Here is a 7367-nt window from a genome sequence, read left to right as displayed (position 1 = left end):
ACATAACTTCACATGTGAAGGCCCCTCTCCTGAAGGCATGCTCAGCTTCTGTCCCACTGGTCCCCTCTCATACCCTCAGCCTCACTCAGCCCACAGGGAGCTCAACTTCCTGCCTCTCACCCCTGGGGCTGAGTGAAGCTCAGGGACACTTAGGAATATACCCAGCAGGAGCTATAGACCTCCCTCCTGGGGGAGCTCCTGCTTGTACACCTGGCGACTGTGAAGCTGGGAGTGGGGTCGATGCAGAGGCAGGGGCAGGGCAGGGAAGAAGAATGGTGAAAGAGACACAGACAGGCTGAGAAAGGCACGCACACATGGAGGGATCAACATGGGGAAAGAAAGAGAAGCAGAGAAGAGGGGTTAGACAACAAGTCATGAGAGTCGGAGACAGAGACTCAGAGACACAGAAAAAGAGAGACACACAGATGTCCACTAGGGAGGGCCAGCAAAAAGAAGAGGCAGAGTTGGAAGGGAAGGGTTGGAGGGAGAGATGAGGGGCTGATTGTTGTCTAGCCAGGCCTGGCCTGGGCCCTGGCCTGCAGCTTCTGCTCTGTATCCCTTTTTACAGACCAGGGACAGAGCTCAGAGAGGAGGCTAATCATCTAAGGTCTGTCCTCCACCCTCTCTTCCTGGTGGGGGATGGAGTGTCTCTGTTTCCCTCCTCTTGGTTCTGTTTCTCTTCCCTCCCTTCTCCATCTGTCTCTGTCTCTTTCATCCCCTACTCCCTCAGATTACCCACTTTCCTCCTCTTTAAGCCTCAGTAGGCCAGAGGGTAGTGAGCTCAGTTGGGGCCCACCGACATTGGAATGATATTGGGGGGTTCTCTACCTGAGGCCAGGCTCCGGCTCCCAGGCCCCTTCAGTGAGTCCAGAATGAAGACCTCAATATGTGTTCATTGCTGGGAACTCAGAGGGAGGAGGGGGAAACTCAGAAAGAAATGAGGAATCAAGGAAGAGGCTCAGAGTGGAGAGGCGCACTCAGAGGGGATATGGGGTATGGGGCAAGGGGTGGAGGAGAGAGGACTAAGGAAGAAAACACCGGAGCTGGAGGAAGGTCTTGGTGGGGGAGGGGACTCAGGAAGGCAGAGGAGCAGGTGTCATCAGAGGTGGGGCTCAGAGGAGGAGGGGCCTCAGGCAGGGGCTGGTGGGGCTCTGAAAAGGGACCAAGTCCATCTTCTTCCGTCTTTCCGGGCAGTAAATGGTCCGAGTCACTGTCGCCTTCACCACCACAGTCATCACATCTCTGCCCTGCCACTTTCCCCCTGCTTGCTCGCTGGCACTGCTGGAACTCGAGCCGGAGCCGAGCTGCAGTATCGGGGTCACCGGGGCGGAAGCACCACCCCTCTCCTGCCAGCTCCTGGTCACACGCACAAGGCTATTTATAAAGTGGGCACAGAGGGCGTGGGCGATGCGACAGCTGGGAGTGGCGGGTGGAGGAGGTGCCCACTGCTCTCCCCTCTGACAGGCCAGCGGGAGACACTGCCTCACAACTGTCAGCAGCCTGCACGGCCCTTGGGGGCCCCATCAGCCCTGACTGATTAATATGGTTACATAGGCAGATGCTGGCCAGGGCAGAATCAGTGGAGGTGGGAGCCAGGGCTCAGGCTGGGGACTCCCATAGGCTCTGCAAGGCTCTGGGCCTCTGTTTCTTCATCTGGAAAATGGAGCGAAGTAGGGCCTTCTTCCCTTCCTCCTCCTCCCATATTCCCTTCTCTTCCTGCTCCCCTTTCTTTTTCATCATTATTACAATCGGCCTTATTATATTGTCATGACCAATATTTTTATAATTACCATTGCCAATATCATTACTATTTGTATTATTTGGTGGGGTTCTAAGTGTGCAGGTCTAGATGAACCTGGATTCTAATTGAGACAAATTGCAGTCTTTGGGCACCTCCTCTATGACCTTCCAGGCCTGGAGTGGGGGCAGGTGAAGAGTAGATGCCAACCATCAAGGGAAGTACCTGAAAACCCCTCTTTGGGACATGCTTGCTGGGTGTCAGAAGACACTACAAGATGGAGAAAGAGGGAAGGGAAACAAAGAATTCAGAAATCGATTTTAAGATGTTTGGTGGTTTTATATGTGATGTCGTTGGCCTACATGAGCCTTGTGGTAAGGACACTGGCCCCGCTGGTTTTCAACTGGGAGAGAGGGCTTTCACCCTCCATTGACAGAAATAAGCCGGAGCCCGACAAAAGACTTTGGTGTAAAACATAAACAAACCAAGAACCTTAACAGGGATTTCTGTCTGTATTTTTGCCAGGGGCTGCCACTTAGAACTAAGCCTGACATATAGTAGGTGCTCATTAAATTGTGTTCAATGAAGTAATGACAGAATTTCCTCCTCCAGCAGCCCTGTCCTAGGATCAGCCCCATGGTCACAGGCGGGCGCTGTCCATGGTGTGGAGGGCGCTTGTTCCTGCTCTGTCCACGGTGCTGAACCCCTGTCCCTGCCCAATTACCTCCAATGAACTTGGCACGTCTTTTTATATCCTGTGTGCTGCTGAGCCCTCCTCAGGCCTGAGAACGCAGTGAGCTCTCAGGAAATGTCCTACACCCACGGAAAGCTTTTAGTCCCCATTAATAAAAACACCGTCATCGATTTTTCCTGTCATCGGCTCACACTCACAGACCCTTTCCACAGATGAGGCATTGTGCCAAAGGCTCTGCGTGCCTCATATCACTGGAGTTCTAGCAAACCTAGGCAGTGGGTACTATTAATGTGTCCATTCTATAGATGAGCACACTGAGAAATGAAGAGGATAAAGGGCTTGCCAGGAAGTGGTGGTTTTAGGGATTCGAATGCAGGCCTGGTGGACTAGGGATGTCCTGGTTGGCACCTCACAGAGGAACCCCATTGTATGTGGGGGGAAAATGAGGTACAAGTTAGGGAAGGGGCTAAGATACAGTCCTGAAGATGAATCAGAGCCAACCCTGGAGAGCATCCTATGAGTACAGTGAGAGCAAAGACCCAGATACAAACTCTCCTGGCTACATGGTATCAGAAACAAGGCAGCCAGGAGCAGAGGGATTTATGGAGACTTCCTGGGAGAGGAGCAGAGGAAAAGCCACAATGAATCAGGGAGAAATGACACATCTCTTTATTGAGTGGTTGAAGGAAGAAGGTGATCCCAGGACAGATTCTCATCCCATGAAAGGGACATGGCTTCCCTTCCTCCAAGAAAAGGCTCAACTTTCACCCCCAAATCCCAGTAGGCTGTGGAGTCAGACAGCTACATTTCTGGCTCTGTGGCACTAAGCAAGTTGTTGAACCTCCCTGAGGCTTGGTTTGCTTCCTCTGTAAAGTGGGTTTCTGTGAGGATTAGAGAAGGCAGTGGGCAAAAAGTCCTCAACACCATACTTGTAGAATGCTGGATAAATGGGGCTTGCTGTTGATGTTATTAGTTATGAGGCAAACTCATCCTCATATGAATTTGCTAATTGTATGCAATATTCATTCATGAAATATTTAGGGAGCCTTTAAAACTTGAGTGGCCTGGCAAATTGTTGTAAGGTACCTAAGAGGCTCTAGACCTGAATACTCAGGACCATGATTTTGCATGTGCTGTTCCCTCCACCTAGAGCACCATTTCCCTTCTGCTTAGCTCCCCCTCATCTTCGGAGACCCAGGCAAATGTTGGATGGGGGGGCTGCGGGTAAAGACAGGCTTCCCAAAGGAAGAGAGCCCAGGATACCACTTTCCATGGCTCCCTCAGCCCTTCCCTGTTCCTCCCACTCTGACTCCACCAGCATGAGGTCAGAGTAGGGCTGGGTCTCCAGGAACAGTGCCTGGCATAGAGTAAGTGCTCAGCTAATGCTTGCTGATTAAATAAATGAATGAATTCATCATAAAGGAACCAGGTAGTACTTGGCATTTGCAGCCTCACGGCTTTACCAAGCCCTAGCAAGTGGATGGTGGGGGGAAGGGGGGCATTGGGACTCCACAAAGATAAAGAAATGAGAGGGGGCAGAGGCAAGACTTATATTAGGTGGTGTCCTATGTCCTGCTTTCTGGTATGTATGCAAAAGTTGGCATGTGCGTGTGTTTGCATGTGTATCTGCTAGTGTTACCAGGGCAGGCAGGTGTGTATACATGTACATATGTGCATGGAAGGACATGTGCTTACTTGTACCATCTGAATGCAGGTGATGATCCGTACATATGTGTCAGGGAGTACAGTGTGACTGTATGTGGGACATGCTAGTATGTGTGAGTTTAGGTATATGAAGACTTGCAAGTGATAATGTTAGTTAGAAACATATGTTGTGTGTGTATGGATGTGTGTGTTATACAGTTGTATATGGAATGTACAATATGGAATGTGTATTTGTTTACTTGTGTGTACTCACCAGCATTCACCTGCTGGAAGGGGCTGCTTTGAATGTCCGGGCAAGTGTCTTCATGTGTGTATGCATGTGGCCTTGGCATGTGCTCATGTGTACACATGTGTGTTTCTTGAGATTGTGGTCCTAACAGGTATACCTAGGTATGTGCCTGTATGTCAGAGCATGAGTGGATCTTTATGTGACATGGATATTGTGACCGTGCATCACACGTGTTTGGATACACACATGTCTGTGTACATGCATGTGGACACACTTGCCTATATTTCTGGGGCCATGTCTATATGTCAGAGTGGCTGTGTCCCATATACATGTGTGTGTTCGCACACACACATATGAATGTGCACATGTGTCCATAAGTGTGCATTCACAGGCATGTGGTCTTCATGGAGCTTTGATGGATCCTGGGCATTACTGTCAACACAGACTGCCTGTGTATGAGCGTTTCAGTGCATGTGTGTACAGATGTGGGCAAACATGAGTGGACCTCTGGTTGGAGGTATAGGAATTTCCTCATCTACAAGGATGAGCTCAGACCCATAGAAAGCCCTCCCAGCCCAGCTCCACTGCTTCCCTTCCCCCCTCTCCCCTCCCATTCAGCCCCTCATCCTCCTGGCCTCCCCATTCTGGGCATCACTTCCCCCAGTATTTCACCCTGCCTCCATTTATCCTGGTCTCCCCCTCTGCCTCTCCCTTTCTCTCTCAGTGTTATTCCACCCACCATACATCTCAGGGCTTTACTTCCCACCCCACCCATAGCCCTGCCCCTCCCACCAACACCCCTCCACTCTGCTGGTGATTCCCTTCCTGTAAGTTCCACAGAATCATCCAACACAATTCTTCCCCCAGGCCTCTGTTTCTGGAAGCCTCACCCTTCTTACTGCCCCCCCTTCACACCACCTCCGCAGTCCAGCCTCCAGTTTGCGTCAGAGTTAATGGTGAAATTCCACCCCCCCCCCCCACACACACACAACTAGGCAAACCTCGCGGAACCCAACTAGGAGGATGTGAGGCAGGGTAGGGTGGGGGTGGGAGGAGCAGAAAAGAGATTCAGCCAGGAACACTCACATTGACCCCCTCCTCCAGTGCCAGATGCCGTCCCCCCACCTCCTGGCCCCCACTTTTAGGCAACTTAGAGGAGGGGAAGAGGCCAATAGGGGGTTTGGACATTCACCTCCGCCTTCCTTTAGGCCTAGCCCCTGGCGGTTCCAGGGGATCCTCTGCACCTTCCCACTCCCTTAACTCCTTAGGTCAAGGGGTAGTTGGCTTTTGATCTATGGGCTTTTCTGTCACCATCAGGTACAGTTGGGGAAGAGCTCAGAGAAAGCATGTCCCTGCCCCTTTAAGAACACCCGCGTCCACGCCTGCCCAGCCCCGCGCGACAGCACTCTGGAAGTCGCCGCGCGGCAGGGAGCGGGCGGGGCAGGGTTTGTGAATGGAGCGACAGAGGGGGAGGGGAGGAAGGGGGAGGGGAGGAGGGGGGAGGGGCGGCGGGGGCGGTTCCCAGATCTGGGCCTGTTCACTGGGGTCCAGGCGGAAGCCGGTGTTCAGCTGTCTGTCTCTTTCTCTCTCACATACGCGGCACAATCCCTACTGCCTAAGGTCTCTCGAAGTCTGACATCTCAGGCCTGACCAACACACTTCTTCCCTGACCTCAGCCTTCTTGGAGGGAGTAGGTGTGAGTGAGGGGGGTGGACCCCAGTCCTTGAAACCCAAGGTTGAGACCTCTATAAGACTTGAGCTCTGTTCGTCATAACCACCGCCGCCCAAGGTCTCCCAAAGCCTGAGTTCTTAGCAGGAATGCTCAGGACACACGAGTCCTGACGGGCTGGGTCTGCCCCCACCCCAGAAGTCCGGGGCAACGATCATGTCCCTCCTGGGTCTCTCTCCTCCCCCGCCCCCAACCCCAACGCAGAGCGTGGGCCTGGGCGTGGGCCTCCGTGCAGATGGCGTTCGGGCCCCAAAAATAGCTCCACCCCACCTCTCCCTACTCCGCTTCGGCGCAAAGTGGGTGAGGTGAGGATGCTGGGAGGGGTGCAGACCTGCACTGCACCCTCGAGGGGTCGGCTCCGTATGGGGAAGGCCGGTTAGGCGTTTCGCGTTTCGGAGTGCTGGAGGAGGTGGGGAGTGGGGAGGCCCTCAGGCGATTCCCCCAGCCCCAACTCGGGAGTCCAAAGAGTTAACGCGAAAAGCGACCCCAGACCCTAGTCACAACCCTCCTAGGACGTAGGGAAGGGTCTTCCCCAGCCCCTTCCCAGGACTCTTTACACCCAAGGCTGGGAGATTCCTAGAGCTCACCGTTGTCCTGATAGTTAAACCCTCTTACCCAAATCTTACATGCTCAGGTCTTGGAGACCCCTCCCTCTGCACTCCTTTTCGAATTCCGAGGCTAGTTCACGTTCCTGAGAACCCACAGCCAGTTCACTGCACAAGACTCCTTCCAAGTACCTTACACGATTCATTCGAACTACCCAGCCCAGCCCCTTCCACACCTAATGACCTGGTCTACACAGACCCCCCAGTCCAGATTAGGGAGTCAGATAGAGCCTCAGGTCCCTGCTGGCGTCCACAACGGCCTCTGCGTTCCGCCACGTCCATACGACCCCCAGCAGTGGCCACCAGGAATCCCTGAGAACGCAGCTACATCTGCACGGATCACCCCCTCAGGCTCCCTGATGTGTCTACAAGGGCTGGCTCCCCTCTCAAAAGTCCAGCCGCGTGTACTCGAGTCACCCCCTCAGAAATCCAGCCGCATCCACACGCACCCCGAGCCCCGTCCGGGTCCACACGGGTCCCCAGCCCCGCAGCCTTGCCTCCTACCTCCAACGCAAAGTAGAGACATGTCTCCGAGGTCGCCGGCGGGCCGGCTCTGTTAGGTAGAGCTTAGCGGCCACTGGGCTAGGGCATGGCCGGGGCTGCAGCCCGCGCTCAGCTCACGCCGGGGCCCGGCCTGTGCCGCCGGCCATCTTGGTTCAGCACCGGGGGTGCGGACAGCTCCTGACGTGGTGCTGATGTGGGGCTGG

The sequence above is a fragment of the Martes martes genome (genome assembly GCF_963455335.1).
Source record: "Martes martes genome assembly, chromosome: 1".
Lineage (NCBI taxonomy): Eukaryota > Metazoa > Chordata > Mammalia > Carnivora > Mustelidae > Martes > Martes martes.
This window is presented reverse-complemented; position numbering follows the sequence as displayed.